Below are 18,170 nucleotides of genomic sequence, written 5' to 3' on the forward strand. Positions count from 1 at the left end.
GGCCCCTTCTTGCAGTGATGTGCATGTTGAATGTGGCACAGGTCCGTGAACTGCTTGCAGCTCTCCCCCTCCTCCTCCCACTGGGGAACATGAGTAAGACTGATGGAGAGACCACAAGGGTACTTTGAACATGCTCTGTTTTTCCTAATAAACCATTCACCACTTAGGAAGTTAACGTAGCACCCCTCCCCCCCAAATTAAACCTAAATAAGATTAAGCCTCTTGAGCCAACTAGCAATTTACAAGAGATTCAGGAAAAAGAGAAACATGTCAAACAACACCATGGCTAGGCAACTGGCAAAATCTGGATTGTAAGCAATTCTACAGGACAAAGAACCTGGGTCTCTTCAACAAATGAATCAAAAGAAAGAGAGGGATTAAGGGACCTAAAAACAGGTATCCCTGCCCTCACAAAACCAAACAAAACCCAAAAATACCACGCACAAAACTGAAGCAGCTATTGAGAGATGCACACTTGGTTTGTAAAACAAGAAAGAAAAATAAAGAAGTGGTTCATGTGAAATTCATGGCCCTAGTTTCTCCTGGAAGAACTGAGAGCTGGGGTTGGATAGGCATGTGTAGGACTTCCAGGCTGGCGGACCAGCTTTTAGTTCCTGGCTAAGTTGCTTGCCTTTAATAGAGCATCAAGTGAACTTTCTTTATGCTGTTTCTAGGATTGTTATATGTAACAACAAGAATGTTCTTAAAAACACAATTTCTCTTTAACTTTGGAGCTTGCCTCTTGTTTGAAATAAATGACCTGCAGTGCAGCTCACACGAGATCATAGCCAGGATGAGAAGGAGGTGTCAGGGGAAGAAGCAAGAGTTTACAAGGGCCAGAATTGAGGACGAAAGCTGCCAATTGGGCCTCGAGGGAAGCAGAACTTAGGCACAGAGGAGAGGAGAGAGCCTGGCGGGAAGAAAGAAAGACAAACTATGGGCTCCAGGCAGAGGTGGATGTGAACAAAGATGAGAGGAGGTGACCTCAGGATCAGTGGGAGACTGTGTTAATTCATCACATCCATGTCAGTGTTGCTTGGTTCATGTATGTGTGTGCACAAGCGTGTGCATGAGTGTGCATGTACTTACAGATGTCTGTGTAAGCACATGTGTGTGAACAAGTATGTGCATGTATCTATAAATATCTTGTATGCACAAGTATGTACATGGGTGTACATGTATTTGCAAATGTCTATGTGTGTACGTGTGTGTGTGCTTGTGTGCATGCATGGGGGAGGGTAGGTACAAACTCTGGTCATTTAATGACAGAGGACACCTGAGAACTAGGTGGGCTAGTGGCAGTACCGTATAATGGTTAGGTTTTGGGTTTTAGCAACAGAAGGCCTGAAGTTCAAACCTCGGCTTTGCCACTTTCTGGCCAGGTGACTTTGACTAGTTGGCTTCTTCACCTATGAAGGGAATAAGAATAGTACCCATATTTTAAGGTTAAATGAGTGAATGCATGTATTGGGCTCAGGTGCCTGGTACTTAGTAAAGACCCCATAAATGTTACCCATTATTATTTGGTGGTAAATCTTCATTACTGCAGGACATCATTCCTAAGCCAAGCTATTCTCTGTGGTACCTCTGAGGGTGGAAGGATTGTGTAATTTTGCTGGCACTTTCTACCTTGTGAATTTTAAGAACTGCAGCACTTGGGGCATTCCCACTGACAACTGACTCCCACACACTGGGCACCAATTCCCCCAGAGCGTCCTCCTGTGCCACACGCCACACCCGCCTGGAGGAACACCTTGCACGTTCCAAAAGAGTGACTTCCTCAACGCACATCTGCTAAGTTTTCCTTCCTCTCTCTCTTTCTTTGTTTCCTTTTTCTCATCTTTAAATCTCTCGAGCATATTAACAAAGTTGAAAAAATTTCCCCCACCTCCCTTTTCGGTGCGTCATGATTCAGCACACTTCTGGTCATTCTTTTATTCTGGATACGTGGGCTTTCTTGACCTTTTCTAGGGACCTCATTCTGTGGGCTTGTCCTATGTGACTTGCTGTGACACAGGAAATAGACTGTGATTAATTACGGTGTCACTTGTTTTTTTTTTTTAAGCCGCAGTCACCTAAGGGGGCATTTGTCATTGACTTGATATCTCTGGGGAACTTTTGTCAGACTTTTTAATCTGAACGTGTGCAGAGGAAATATAATTCCCATAAGATCGGTTAGTTTGAAGCTCTGAGAATAATAGCTCTGTTCAAGATCAGAAAGCAATTCACAGTAAAATTGGGATTTGATTTCCAAAATTCTATTGGGTTGCATTGAATTTCATGCAAGAACATCAGAAAATACAAGATGGCCCGATTATTTTATTATGGTGAAATTAAAACTCTTGTATTATCAGAAATCACATTCTCCTTCTGCAATATCTGTGGTAGATGCCCAGCGGAAGCTTTCTGTAGTAGAGTAACATGCGTTAAGAAGTACTAAGAAGAGCTGTCCTGGGCAATGGCAACTTACTTTTTTGTTGTTGTATTCTTTTTTCTTGTGAGGATGGCAGAGATCTTAATAGGAGAGAGGAACAAGGAGCATTAAAAGATAACTGCCCTTTGAAATGTGAAAGAGACCAAAACTAGATCATGAGGAGGAATTACCGTGAATTTTGTTAAGAATTATAGTGGTAAAATAAAATAATTGCATCATGAGCTATAAAGAGAGGAATGTCATAATGTTCATAAATACTAAGGGGCTAAAATATTTAACAAGACTAAAATAAAAAGATGAGAAAAATAAAATTGGAGACCTCAACACTCCTATTTCCAAGAATTATCATAAATCTACAGTAATTAAGGTGGTACAGTATTAGCCTAAAGACAGAAAAATAGATCAACAAATTAGAAAAGAGAGTCTGGAAATAGACCTAGACAAATACAGTCAATTGATTATTTATTTATTCATTTTTGGCATGGGCAGCACCAGGAATCGAACCCGGGTCTCTGGCATGACAGGCGAGAACTCTGCCACTGAGCCACCGTGGCTGCCCCAATTGGTTTTTAACAAAAGTGCAAACATCATTCAATGGAGAAAGGATAGTTTTACAAAAAATAGTGCTGGAGTAATTGTGCATTTATATGCCAAAAGAGAATTCCCAGGTGCAACGGTGGTTCAGTAGTAGAATGCTCCCCTTCCATGAGGGAGACCTGGGTTCGATCCCCAGACCATGCAACTCCCCACTCCCCCCCCCCAAAAAAAAGATAATTCTCGATCTATTCCCCACACCTTATACTAAAGACAACTCAAAATAGATCATATACCTAAATGTAAAACATAAACCAAAAAACTCCTAGAAGAAAGCATAAAAACTGTTAACATCTGGCATCTATCTTTGGAATATTCTACGCATATATTTTAATATATAAATATTTACCTGTTGATATATACATGTAAAATTTGTATTTTTATGTATTTTATTCATAAAATTATATCAGACTATATATACTGTGCTTATAACCAGCTTTTTGTAACATTACATGATTAACATATTTTCATTTCATTAAAAAAAGCTGAAACTCTTGTCTAACCACTTTTTTGAATGGCAGCCAAATCTTCCATCATTGCTGCTCTCTACACAGAATACCAAACCCACAGGTCATCCTTTTGGCTCTAGGATAAAGGAAAGCATAAGGCAGCTGAGTCATGAAATGCTTTAGTGGGAATCCAGAAACATGCTTGTTACCCAGCTGATCAGGGTGGCCTCAGGATGGGAGGGTTGTGTCTTCCACCGTGACAGCCTCAGCACTGTGCTGGGAAGTGGAGGTCTCACTCTGAATCTGGGAAAGACGGCCAGGCCACCCTTCACGACCCAGGGCAGACCTGTTTTGGCAGACAGTACCTGCCTTCTTTCTTTGGCCGCATTACAACATTTTCTGGGACCACAACACCCTGCAATATCTTTCTCTATGCATGCTATTGTCTTATTTAAGAAAACCCCAAAAACCACAGAAATTGCAGTCAACAAAGGTATTTTGAATTCTACCCTTTAGGTTTATTATCACATGAAAGGAATTGTCTATTGCGTGTGGGTTGGTTGAACCTGGTGAATTCATTGTAGGAAATGGTCATATGACTTCCTTTTGGAGGAGAGGCATGTGGGGGAGGGACACTGAGATATATTTAGCCTCTCATAAGCTCGAGCTGATGTGACTGAGTCAGACCAATTCCACTCCCTTTACGTGTTCCTGAGGCGTCACTTGATATTTGAATAGATTCTATTTTCTGACTCAGTTTCTCCCTGCGAGCATAAGATTCAGAACTCCCTGAGAATATGGACTGGGTGGCGTCTCCATTATTACTTCTGTCTTCAAAGCAACTATCAGAGTGCCTGACATCTGGAGGGCATGAAATAAAAAGTGTTGAATGGATGGATGGATGGATGGATGGATGGATGGATGGATGGATGGAAGAAAGGAGGATGGGTGTATAAGATGAGATGAAGTAGTACTGATCTTTCATTGATTCAGCAGTTCTGTTTGGTTCTTTACTGAAGGGATGAACTCAGGTTTCATTCTCACATACACTAGGCTTCTGTTTAGTGGTTGCTCTCAGTCATGAGAAGAAGCAGGGACAAGCTTGCTGCTGATTTCCCTTCTACTTCTTGTGAACCCCCTCAAGTTTCACTGAAAACAAAACAACAACAAAAAGTTGGGAAAAGGCAGTAATATCACACAATCCCCCCACCCCCACCCCAGCTCACCCACGCCCTACCAGGGGCCTCCAGCTATGTGGGTTTCATCTACTAAACCATCTTCATTTGTAGTTCAGGTCACACGTGTGTGTCCCTCCAGTCAGGACTTTAGAGTCAAGTGGGCCAGCCATGTTTCAGCCCCGAGCAAACGTGTCCCCAGCCAGCATCCCCCTGCACCTGTGCCCTCCTTAGTTGACAGTTGGCTTCTTTTCAGATAGAGAAAAGTGTTTAGGGAATCCTAGTTAAAAGCAAAGTCAGTAAGTTTTGGGACATTTTTTTACATGGACTTAAGGTAAGGCTTCTTTTGCACTTTTAAAAGTGTTGAGACTAGTACACGACTCCATTGGAAGCCTTCCGATTTTCACCACTGAATGAGTTCACATTCTCAGTCAAACACATAGATACTTGATGGATACTTTTGGTTCAACTCAGTAAAAGTTTACAGAAGGCTAAATGTGCCAGGCACCCTGAATTACAAAGCCCTGATACTTGCTTAAAGAGAACTTAACATTTGGTTGAAGAGATAAGATGACATAGTTACAGAATAGTGCAAAGCAAATACAATCAGGAGATGAGCTCATTCTCCTGGCCCAAGAAGGAAGGAGAACCCTTCTGGGCTTTCAGGCAGTGTCTCATCCAGCAGTTCCTAAAGCTAGTCTCCCTTTGAAAGAGGAAAGTTAAAAAAAAAAAAAAAAAAGTAGAATGTAAAGCTATAACAAAGCAGAAACTGTCAATAAAATAAATTGGGGGTGGTGCAACAGTGGCTTAGTGGGAAAATTCTCACCTGCCATGCCAGAGACCCAGGTGTGATTCCTGGAACCTGCCCATGCCAAAAAAAAAAAAAAAAAGAATTGGAACCACCTACAACAACTACGATAAACTTGAGGGCTTTACACAGCAATTACCACTATCTGAAATGCAATTGCAAATTCAGGAATAAACAGCCAAAGAGCTCTAAGCAGAAAAATAGATGCCACAGAGTTTATCAACACTTAAGATATATTCATTTTTATTTTACATGCAGTTCTAACAAGTTTGTCATTCCTGATATAAGCTTAAAAGGGAAAGAATGCTTTTAGAGGTAGAAACTCTAAATTTAGGGAAAAAAGAAAAAGAAGTAGCTGGTAATGAGGAATTACCTGAGAACTATTTTCTTTTATGTGAAAAGTGACATATATACAAAAAAGGAATACATTTTAAAGCACACTGCAACAATCAGTTGTAGAACAGATTTCAGAGTTTGGTATGGGTTACAATTCCCCAATTTAAAATTTTTACTTCTAGTTACTCCAAGACAGTGGACACTAAAAGAAATATCATTATAATGATTCCGCAGTCACACTCATTTGTTTAACCTACCTTCTCTGTATAACTCCACCGTCACCTTTGATCTTTCTCCCAATGGGCTATGCCCATTCTAACATTTTCATGTTGTAAGAGGTTGTTGAGAATATGGCATGAGGAGATGAAACTAGTTGATGTTCTGGAGAGACTGGCCCCTCTGGGTTTCAAGACTTATCTGGCCTAGGAACCCATCTTGAGGTGGTAGGTTTCTGGAAAACAAACATAATATGTGAAACTTCTGTAGAATCTCATATAAAGCCCTACGTGTTCTTTAGGGTTGGCAGGTTGGTTTGGGTTGAGGGTTGTTCTGGTTTGCTAGCTGCCAGAATGCAACACACCAGAGACAGATTGGCTTTTAATAAAAGGGGATTTATCTTGTTAGTTCTTCAGAGGAAATGCAGCTAACTTTCCACTGAGGTTCTTTCTTACATGGGAAGGCACAGGATGGTCTCTGCTGGTCTTCTCTCCAGGCCCCTGGGTTCCAACAACTTTCCCCTGGGTGACTTCTTTCTGCATCTCCAAAGGCCTGGGCTGAGCTGTGAGTGCTGAGATGAGGTATGCTGAGCTGCTTAGGCTGTGCTACGTTGTGCTCTCTTATTTAAGCACCAGCCAATTAAGTCAAACGTCATTCATTGCAGCAGGCACGCCTCCTAACCGACTGCAGATGTAACTAGCAACAGATGAGATTCACGTACCATTGGCTCATGTCCACAGCAACAGAACTAGGTGCCTTCACCTGGCCAAGTTGACACCTAAATCTAACTACCACAAGGGTTGACAAGTTCTGGTAGGTAGCAGTGTCTAACTGAAGCTTATGTAAGAGTAGCCTCTAGAAGAAGCTAGGAGGAAAAATCTGAGAGGATCATATGATAGCACATGACAAACTCTGAGATCTGTCCTGTAAGTGCTTGTTGAAGAGTACTTTGAAAACTATTGCTTTTTTCTTTCTCTGCTTTGTATATATATTATACAAAAAAAAGGTTAAAAAAAAGAGTAGCCTCCAGAATAGCCTCTCAACTCTATTTGAACTTTCTCAGCCATTGATATCTAATTGTTACACTTCTTTTTCCCCTTTTGGTCAGGATGTATTACAGATCCCACGGTGCCAGGACCAGGCTCAACCCTGAGAGTCATATCCCATACTGCCAGGGAGACTTTCAACCCTGGATGTTATGTGCCATGTAGAGGGGAGAGCAAAGGTTTAACTTGCGGAGATGGACTTACAGAGAGGGAAGACACATCTGAGCAACAAAAGAGGTACCTTTTGTTGAGAACCAGTTTTTAAAATTAGGTGCAAGAAGTTAAAAGGCAGAATAGTCTAAGACACTTACTATTCAGGCAACCAATCTTATAACTTCATGGATCCTCAAAGCACAATTTTTTTTTTTATTAACGGAAAAAAAAAAAGAAATTAACACAACATTTAGAAATCATACCATTCTACATATGCAATCAGTAATTCTTAACATCATCACATAGATGCATGATCATTGTTTCTTAGTACATTTGCATCAGTTTAGAGGAACTAGCAACACAACAGAAAAAGACATAGAATGTTAATATAGAGAAAAGAAATAAAAGTAGTAATAATAGTAAAAAAAACCAAAAAAAAACCCTATAGCTCAGATGCAGCTTCATTCAGTGTTTTAACATGATTACTTTACAATTAGGTATTATTGTGCTGTCCATTTTTGAGTTTTTGTATCTAGTCCTGTTGCACAGTCTGTATCCCTTCAGCTCCAATTACCCATTATCTTACCCTGTTTCTAACTCCTGCTGGACTCTGTTACCAATGACATATTTCAAGTTTATTCTTGAATGTCCGTTCACATCAGTGGGACCATACAGTATTTGTCCTTTAGTTTTTGGCTGGACTCACTCAGCATAATATTCTCTAGGTCCATCCATGTTATTACATGCTTCATAAGTTTATCTTGTCTTAAAGCTGCATAATATTCCATTGCATGTATATACCACAGTTTGTTTAGCCATTCTTCTGCTGATGGACAATTTGGCTGTTTCCATCTCTTTGCAATTGTAAATTACGCTGCTATAAACATTGGTGTGCAAATGTCCGTTTGTGTCTTTGCCCTTAAGTCCTTTGAGTAGATACCTAGCAATGATATTGCTGGGTTGTATGGCAATTCTATATTCAGCTTTTTGAGGAACCGCCAAACTGCCTTCCACAGTGGTTGCACCCTTTGACATTCCCACCAACAGTGGATAAGTGTGCCTCTTTCTCCGCATCCTCTCCAGCACTTGTCATTTTCTGTTTTGTTGATAATGGCCATTCTTGTGGGTGTGAGATGATATCTCATTGTGGTTTTGATTTGCATTTCTCTAATGGCCAGGGACATTGAGCATCTCTTCATGTGCCTCTTGGCCATCCGTATTTCCTCTTCTGGTAGGTGTCTGTTCAAGTCTTTTTCCCATTTTGTAATTGGGTTGGCTATCTTTTTGTTGTTGAGTTGAACAATCTCTTTATAAATTCTGGATACTAGACCTTTATCTGATATGTCATTTCCAAATATTGTCTCCCATTGTGTAGGCTGTCTTTCTACTTTCTTGATGAAGTTCTTTGATGCACAAAAGTGTTTAATTTTGAGGAGCTCCCATTTATTTATTTCTTTCTTCAGTGCTCTTGCTTTAGGTTTAAGGTCCATAAAACCGCCTCCAGTTGTAAGATTCATAAGATATCTCCCTACATTTTCCTCTAACTGTTTTATGGTCTTAGACCTAATGTTTAGATCTTTGATCCATTTTGAGTTAACTTTTGTATAAGGTGTGAGATACGGGTCTTCTTTCATTCTTTTACATATGGATATCCAGTTCTCTAGGCACCATTTATTGAAGAGACTGTTCTGTCCCAGGTGAGTTGGCTTGACTGCCTTATCAAAGATCAATTGTCCATAGATGAGAGGGTCTATATCTGAGCACTCTATTCGATTCCATTGGTCGATATATCTATCTTTATGCCAATACCATGCTGTTTTGACCACTGTGGCTTCATAATATGCCTTAAAGTCCGGCATCGTGAGACCTCCAGCTTCGTTTTTTTTCCTCAAGATGTTTTTAGCTATTCGGGGCACCCTGCCCTTCCAGATAAATTTGCTTATTGGTTTTTCTAATTCTGAAAAATAAGTTGTTGGGATTTTGATTGCGCGCTCGGTCGAAGAGGACGAACTTCCCTGCTAGAGGAAGACCGTTCTTCAGTCAAGGGTATACGAGTAGCTGCGCTCCCCTGCTAGAACCTCCAAACAAGCTCTCAAAGCACAATTTTATCACAGTACAATGTACTTCAAACATTACACAATTTTCTGATGTATGGGGTATTCTATAATTTGTCTTAAGTTAGATGTTTGGGACCCTGTATAATTTTCCCTTAGATATAACATAATTTTCTCTTAGATATAAGGTTATAAATTATGGTTTTTTTTTCACATCAATGACTTCCATGATAGAATTGGAATATTTATAAATTGTATTAAATATAAAAGAAAACACTTCTAGAGCCACTGCTTTCTTTTGAACATAGGAAAGTACTAATAAAATAGATTTGTAGCTTACAATGCTCTCTGAGAGACAGAAAAGTATTGCATGCATTTTAGAAAAATGTCTCCTTTCCAAATGTGTTAAAATGCAAAAAGGATACATTATTTCTTAATATAGGACATTTCAATAATTTGGATATTATTATGTCTTCCAGGGTAATGATTAACAGCTGATTATTATTTTAAAAGGGGGCAGAAGGAGACAGACTTAGGATAAATCCTGCAATCTAATTCTAGAATGTGTCTATGTAGGTTTTTTTTTTAATGTCTCTTAATTTTCAGGTTCATAAACAATGAAAATGATTTTCAGTTACACCCACCACAGGACAACAGCTGTAATCACCAGAAGTAAAGGATTCACTAATACATAGAACCAAAACTGATACAGCTGAAAGTAGGTTGTGCTTTTTAGGCTTCGTTCATCGTTGAATAGCTAACATGTTGGACAAGTAGGAGAAAGGAGATCAGTCAGCAGGAAGGATGGGTCAAGGGCAAAATGGTCCTTGCAGTGATGACATCTTTCACAGCCTCCACTGGAATCCCATCCGATGGCAGCAGTGTAGTCCAAACTGGTCATTCCTCAACTGAGTGAAGCACATGTGTAGAGAAACAGTAGACTGTGAAAAACTACTTACAACAAAGGCTTAAAATCCTTAAGATGAAAGAATTCCTACAAGTCAATATAAAAAAACAGAAACTCAATTGAAAGAAAAAGATGGGGAAAAAATGTGACTAGGCAATTCGTAGAAGCATTACAAACAGCTTGTAAGTATTTTAGAAAATTCTTCCCACCCACCCCCAACCCTACCTACTCCCATGATCAGGGATATGCAAATCTCATAAAAAAAAAAGCCCCCCTTTTGCACTTATCAGATCAGCAAAAATTTAAAAGATCAATAATACCCACTTTGGGGGAGAATATAGCATAACATTTCTCTGTATATGGTCTGGGGACCACATGCATCAAATGGTGATCTTAGTGGGCTAATTTAAAAGGCAAATACCTATTTGCTAAAACCTAGAAACAACCCAGTGTCCTTTGCTTGATAAATGGTTGAAGAAACATGGAATATGACTCAGACTACAAAGGAACAAGTTACTGATACTCCCAATTTCTTAGACAGATCTCAAAGGCATTCTGTGGAGAGAAAGAAATGAGTCTCCTAAAGTGACATACTATATGAGTCCATACTTGAAAAGAGAAAACAAGAGCAATGGAGAAAGTCCTAGCACCCGCCAGGGGATTGAGGTGGGATGAGATAGAACTCTCCCATGCCTCAATTATGACGATGGTTACACAACTCTATAATCGGTGCTAAAATTATTAACTCCACCTCCACAAAGTCAAATTCACTGTGTGAACACTAAAAGAGAAAAAAAAGAAAAAAAAAATTCACCTCTGGGGAGGTGAGACCAAGCCAACAGCCTTTCTTAACAAGCCCCCAGGGAATTCCCATGGGCCCTGAGTTTTGAGAATCGCTGGATTAGGGAAAGACAAGTTCTGGTAATTCTTCAGATGAGTGTAAATCTGTACCTTATTCTGAAGGACAATTTAGAATCGTGCCCCTGTTCTTACTGGACAACCCATTTTTAGGAGTTTATCATATGAAGTGTGCAATAACAAATACCTGCCCTGCAGGATGCGGTAGTGAAAATAGGAGCAAGTTAGATTTCCATCAAAGGCAGTTAAAAGCATTATGAAACAGTCATGCCACACTCTTGGGAGCAAGCCATGGAGAAAAGCAGGCGGTGAGTCTCTACTGAGTGACCTTGAAGAACATAAAGGAGAAAAGCAAGTTGTCAGCCAAATAGAACAGCACGTTGTCATTTCTGAACAACAACAACAAAAATCTCAAAAATGCATATACAGACAGATGTTCGTATGTATTTAAACATTATTTTTGTGTGCCTTTTCCTATTTGCATGCATCTGAAAGCCCACTGATGTGACCATCTGGGCTGCCACACAGAGAGGGCCCTGCATACCCACCCACAGATTGGGTTTCTTTGAATCACAGTGTTTAAAATAATGAGAATGAGTTGCCTCCATTAAAACAAATATGGGAAATGTCCCATAAAAACACAGATCCTTTTCTTCTGCATAAGAATTCCTTCCTTTAGCCATTTCCTGGGTGCATGTCCAGCTAGGACTTTGCAGCCCTGACTTAACCTAAGAAGCTAAGAGGTGTGGGTGTTGGGTGAAGGGGGGGGACTTAAAGTTCCATGTGTTGTTTTTGCATGTGTGTGCCTGCGTAAATTAACTGATATGAAAAGTCTAACAGAGGGTTACAGATTAGGACCATTTAAATTGTTTTCATCGCTATTGTGCTTCTGAGCATCTTCTCTGAGCTGGCGCTTTGTCCACATTGTCTCTTGTTTCCATAACAGCTTCTAAGAGTTACAGATAATGAAATCATGCCTCATGGAGTTTAGGCCAACTCACCCAAGGCTCCCATCCCCTGCCAAGAGAGCCAAAACCAAGGGCCTCCTGACCATCTATGAGATCCCCTGCCCACCTCTTCCAATAAAATATCTGAGTCAACAAATCAATGCTTAAATAAAAAAATAAAATTCAACCAACATATAACTCTATTCAGTCATTCCACGTTAATTAAGTAAAAATTTATTGAGTGTTGACAATGCAATAGGAATCAGCTCTCCCTGGACTGTTTAGCTATCTGGAAGTAAAATTGTCCATTTTGGGGTTCTGACAATTTCAGTGTCCTGGGCCTCATTGGTGTTCAGGAGCCCTCACCTCCAGAACATGCCTGTGAGCTGTTGGTTGACCTGGAAGGCTACCTACAGAATCCCACCCTCCGCAGTAAATCTGAGGGTCAACTTGGCCCAAGAAATAGGGCAAAGCTTCTAAGATTATACATCAGGGCAAAGAAGAAAAAGTTTCCTCTACAAATATTGATGGGAAAGCTTTAGCCCCCATATTAAGCAAATAACCTCAATTTGCCCCATCTACCAAGAAAAAAATCTTTATAAAAAGACAAGGACAGAAAGCTAGGTCTTTTATATATACTAGTGAATTTTGCATTTCTATGTTTTCCGTGTTTGTGGGCTTTTATGTCTGACTCATGGCTAAAACTTTTTAAATTGAAGCTATAAACTCTCTGTTTATGTCTGTCTATATGTCTGATGTATGATATTATACCTACCTCTGGATGCTAGTACCAAATTCACTTATAAAACTCCTTAAAAGAGCTCTATTCAAATTAGCTTAAAGATAAAGAAGCACTTATATAGAAATTAATACTCTAAAAGTCCCAGAAATTGAGGAAACAGAACTCCTATTCTTCCAATGTAAAAAGAGTCGTTGTAGAACTAAACCCAAATGTTTTAAAACAGTTCAAGCTTACGTAATTTAGGTAAACCTTTGTCAAAAAGGGCTAGTTTAGTGCTTGCTTCGGCGGCACGTATACTAAAATTGGAACGATACAGAGAAGATTAGCATGGCCCCTGTGCAAGGATGACACACAAATTCGTGAAGTGTTCCATATTAAAAAAAAAAAAAGGACTAGTTTAATATTGCTAGTCAAACAAAAACAGCTATGGCTTCTGAGTTATCAATGTTAAGTACAATAGAAGTATACAATTTTATCTGACTTGGGTATGCTCTTCCTAAATTTATATTGATCAAATAAGCTAGCATTATATATGCTAGATGTTCAAGATGGAAAATGTAAATTTGTATCTAAACAATTTGAGCTATTATTCTGACAAATTATTTCACGAGTAAATGTGTTTCGTAGGATGCTGACTTGAAGACAATTCCCAAGGTCTTTTTGGTAACTTAAATAGGCAAAGTATGCAGGATGTGTTTTTCTTAAGAAAAAGGAGAGTAGTTTTGTCCTAAAGTAAAAATGACTGGGTGTTGCAGAATGAGGAATAGGAGTGTGTAGGATTAAACCTGAATAGATATAGAAAGTTGCAGAAGGTTTGCCAAAAAGGAATTTTATTTGTGGTGGTCATGGTTGACTAAAATTAGATACATTTATAAGATTTGTAAGAAGTTTCTCATCAGACAGTATCTTCATGTAAAACTAGAATTTGGTTTTCTCTCTGTTAAAATGACAACATTTTCTTGTATTATTGGTCTGCTCTTATTAAGAGGTTATAAAATCTCTTAACTATCTGAGAAATCTGCTTAGAGGGCAAAGATTCTGTATCTTATCAAAATAACCCCCTGTGCCTTATTTTAATCTTATCATCCTTTATTGGATTGGTATTATAGAAGAGTAAAAGTCATCTCACTTCTGAAATAACTAAGTTTTGTTTTGTTTTATAACAACCATGTCAACTTCTCTATTGACTTTCAAAATCTTTTATTTTCACTTTGGTTAAAATAGAGAAGCAAATATTGTTTCACAGTGACCCATTTTCCTATTTGACAGATGTTCAGACCTGACAACTTTTAACATTTTACCTCCCAAAATCAAACCCTAAATGACATCTTCGTGATCTCAAACTGTCTTTGGGATTCTTCAGAGGGCCTCTAGAAAATCACAAAGGATTTGTTCTTTCCCCCTGTGAAAAGAAAGATACTAGAGTAGTTAGATTGATCTGATATGTTATGAGTTGAATGAGAAGTGTTGTCAAATTAAAAACTATTTTCTAATCTTCTTTTGGCTAAACTTGCATAGGTAAAATGTTAATATAAATATTTCAGAAGCTATATAGAGTTCCTTGAGACTTGTCAATGTCCTCTCTGTCCATGAGATGTCCTAGGATTGATCTGCTTGATATTAGATAACAAATATAGTATTATTGGTCATAATTTCAGATATTCTTTTAAAATAAGTTATGTGCCACAGAAATAATCAAATTTCCTTCTCAATTGCATCATATTTGTAATGACCTCTCATCAGAACTTTCACTTTTGTTAAACAGTAATAAGGTAACCACGGCCATATTAAGTCTTTTGTCATCAGCAGATAGTTTTTATTCTGTTACATCCCTGAAAACACTCGCAATCAGCTACAGGCCAGATGGCTTCATTTTCAGCAAAAAGGACTGTCTCAGAGACCTGAGGAAAGGACTATGCCAAGTACTCTGGGGACCCAGGTTTCTAATGACACTGCTTACATAACTTTTCTATACCATTGGACTGAGTCAGTAGTTCCAGAATTCTAGGGAAAAAAGCATCTTAAGATAGCCACTCAAGAGGAAAATGAGATAGAAATGGGACTGTCTCTAGTGCATTAAGATTAAAAATAAAGATAAAAACACTTTTTTATTTTTAAAATAAAATAAAATAATTTTATTTTTAAATAAAAAATGATAACACCTGACTCAGAAAGAGGATTGTACCTGGAATCCACTCAACTGAGTAACCCCACCCCAAGGGTCTTAAAGGTGATTCAACAGCCACCACGAACCTCATTCAATCAAGAAGGGGAAAAGGAACAGAACATCGAGCCCCCTTGATTGCCCGATAAGAAATCAGTGGTGGTGACCAGAGTGTTTTGGTCAAGTGTCCAACGAGATTATTGGAGACATGACCAAAAGAGTGGACTGTTGAGTAAAATAAAATGGCCACTGGCATTGGGCATTGCTGGGAGGGAGCCCTTTCCTAGAAGGACCTCCTCCAGAAAAGGATTTTCCAGAAGACAAAAACAATTGATATGGTCTTGCCCCGTGGTCTCCTGACTTGCAACTCTTGTCTTTCCTCCCACTTTTTCTTCTCTCCCCTCGTGGTCTAAAGATGCCCTCGGCCACCAGCCACAGTGGTGGCAGGAGCAAGTCATCCAGACCACCAACCCTTGTCGGGCTCCTCTGAGAGTGAGGCAGGGGCCAGGGTAGCTGCGCTGGCTTCTCAATGTCCCACAATGGGCAGCAGAACTGTCCAGACAGAGGCCATGAAGCAGATTCTTGGGGTGATTGACAAGAAACTTTGGAAGCTGGAGAAGGAAAAGGGCAAGCTTGATGAATGCCAGGAAATGAATAAAGGGACGAGGCTTAATCAAGATCAGCTGGACACAGCATCCAAGTCCCAGTGAGTCACGAACATCTTAGAGTTGGCAAAAGAATTACAGAGGAGTTTCATGGCATGAAGCCAAGATATTCAGAAAAGAATAAAGAAGACAGCATGTCGGTAGCAGCTGATGGGAGGAGAAGCTGAAAAGAAATGTTTAAAAACAGTAGTTGAGGGTGGGCCATGGTGGTTCAGTGGCAGCGTTCTCGCCTGTCATGCCGGAGACCCGTGTTCAATTCCCGGTGCCTGCCCGTGCCAAAACAAACAAATGGAAAAACTGTACTTGAGCTGCAATATGCTTTGGACAAATTGGTAGATGATGAGGTGCAAACTGACCTGAAACAATGTCTGAACGGAGTCCCTATGTTGTTGGAAAAGGAATTGTCATTGTTGGGTGAATATTATAAGTTAGTGGACCCCGAATGGGACATGAACTTGAGGGTGAATGAGCAATATGAGCATGCCTCCATTCACCTGTGGGACCTTCAGGAAGGGAAAGAAAAATCTGTACGTGGAACAACCTATAAAGCGTTTAAGGAAATTGTTGAGCATGTTTTCCAGTATAACTACTCTGACAGTACCCACAACCAACACAGTGGGCTATGAAGGAAGAAGACACAGCCTCAGCACCGACAGTTGAAGACCAGGTGGCTGAAGCTGAACCTGAGCCAGCAGAAGAAAACATGGAACAAAGTGAAATTGAATCAACAGAGTCTGTAAATTGGCAATTCATGGCAGAAACCCAGTTCAGCAGCAGTGAAAAGGAGCAGGTAGATGAGTTGAAACAGTCAAGGTGGTAAATTGACTCCAGCAGCAACCACAGGCTGCATCTCCTTCAGTATCGGAGCCTTACTCTTTGACTCCAGTGGCTCCAGCAGATCCCCTGTGAGAAGGCAGCAAGAACAGGATCTCATGGCACAAATGCAGGGGTCCTATAACTTCATACAAGATTTAATGCTGGATTTTGAACACCAATCACTTGATCCCAACATTGCATCTGCACAACCTATGAATCCCACACAAACATGGACATGCCCCAGCTGGTTTGCCCTTCAATTCATTCTAAATCTAGACCTGCTCAACCCAATCAAGTTCCTGCACAACCAGAAGCAACACAGCTTCCTTCGCTTTCATACACAAGGGAGGGCTACACAGCACCTCAGTCCTTGAATCAGCCTTCTCACGCTACAGAGCAACGACCACAAAATTATCCAATTGACCAGATTCAGGCAACAATCTCTTTAAATACAGACCACACTGCAGCAGTAGCATCCCTTCCTGCTGCTTCTCAGTCTCAGGTGTTCCAGGCTGGGACAAGCAAACCTTAATGTAGCAGTGGAATCAATGTAAATGCAGCTCCGTTCTAATCCATGCAGGTGTTGTTCAGTATGAATGCCCCAGTTCCTCCTGTTAATGAACCAGAAACTTTAAAGCAGCGAAATTCTTACATCCTAGTTATAACCAGAGCTTTTCCAGCCAGCCGCACCAAGTAGAACAAACAACTTCAACAAGAACAGCTTCAAACAGTGGATGGCACTCCCAGGACCAGCCCCATGGAGAAACAGGTAATCAACCTCTCCAGCAGAGTACTGGATGTATGCATAGCAGTCAGCCCTGTTACAGCTGACTTGGTGGCTCATGGAGGTTCCCAGGGTGCTAGAGGCTTGATGAAAGGATACCGGGGCCTTGCTGATATACTCAGAGAAGATATGATGGTTTCCACCCTTGCTTCTCTAACACTCCAAACAGTGGTTAAACGCCATCTCGGTTCAGTGCTCCCTGGGACTATTCTGGCTATCAGAGGGATGGATATCAGCAGAATTTCAAGCAAGGCTCTGGGCAGAGTGGACCCTGGGGAGCCCCACGAGGTTGTGGAGGGCCCCCAAGACCCAACAGAGAGATGCCACAAATGAATACTCAGCAAGTGAATTCATCTGATTCACAGGATTACATTTAATCGCCAAAAACACACTGGCCAGTGTACCATAATATGTTACCAGAAAAGTTATTATCTTTTTGTTCTCCCTTTCAGGACACTTATTGTAATGGAATTGTTTTCATCCCATAAAGACAGGACTGCAATGTCAGCTTTATATTACCTGGATATGGAAGGAAACTATTTTTATGCTGCATGTTCTGTCCTAAGCATCATCTTGAGCCTTGCACATGATAAATCCCTTACCCTTGCTTAGGAGTAAAACATACTTTATAGGGTGATAATATCTCCATAGTTATTTAAAGAAAGCAACATTGACTTTTCTGACATTGGATAAAATCAGTGGTAATTGAGAAAAATAAAATATATCCCATGAAAGGAAGATGGAAGGAATGGAGAGTGGTTTGACAGAAGAACTGCATTTCACAGCTTTTCCAGTTAAATTGGAGCACAGAACATTTAAAATGCATACCAAATTATGCACGGACCCTTGATCACACATTTAAAGCTGGCTACCAGGTTTGACACAGTACTCTTCATCATCTGCCCAAACTACTGTGGTAAAAAACATGTAAACTGCAGGGGTGCAAGGGTAGTTCAGTGGTAGAATTCTTGCCTGCAATGCAGGAGACCCAGGTTCAATTCCCAGTTCATGCACTTCCCAAA

The 18,170-nt window shown here is 40.1% G+C and overlaps 1 non-coding gene and 1 pseudogene across 1 annotated transcript; both read left to right on the forward strand.

The window, feature by feature from the left end:
- The first annotated feature begins 12,991 nt into the window (after positions 1-12,991).
- On the forward strand, positions 12,992-13,098 carry LOC143669397 (U6 spliceosomal RNA). The gene has a single exon (XR_013168909.1). It is a non-coding gene; the product is annotated as a U6 spliceosomal RNA (small nuclear RNA).
- A 2,200-nt stretch (positions 13,099-15,298) lies between these two features.
- Positions 15,299-17,525, forward strand: LOC143668744 (caprin-1 pseudogene; annotated as a pseudogene).
- Positions 17,526-18,170: the final 645 nt, after the last annotated feature.

Source organism: Tamandua tetradactyla, chromosome 25, assembly GCF_023851605.1.
Source record: "Tamandua tetradactyla isolate mTamTet1 chromosome 25, mTamTet1.pri, whole genome shotgun sequence".
In the NCBI taxonomy this organism is placed as follows: Eukaryota; Metazoa; Chordata; class Mammalia; order Pilosa; family Myrmecophagidae; genus Tamandua; species Tamandua tetradactyla.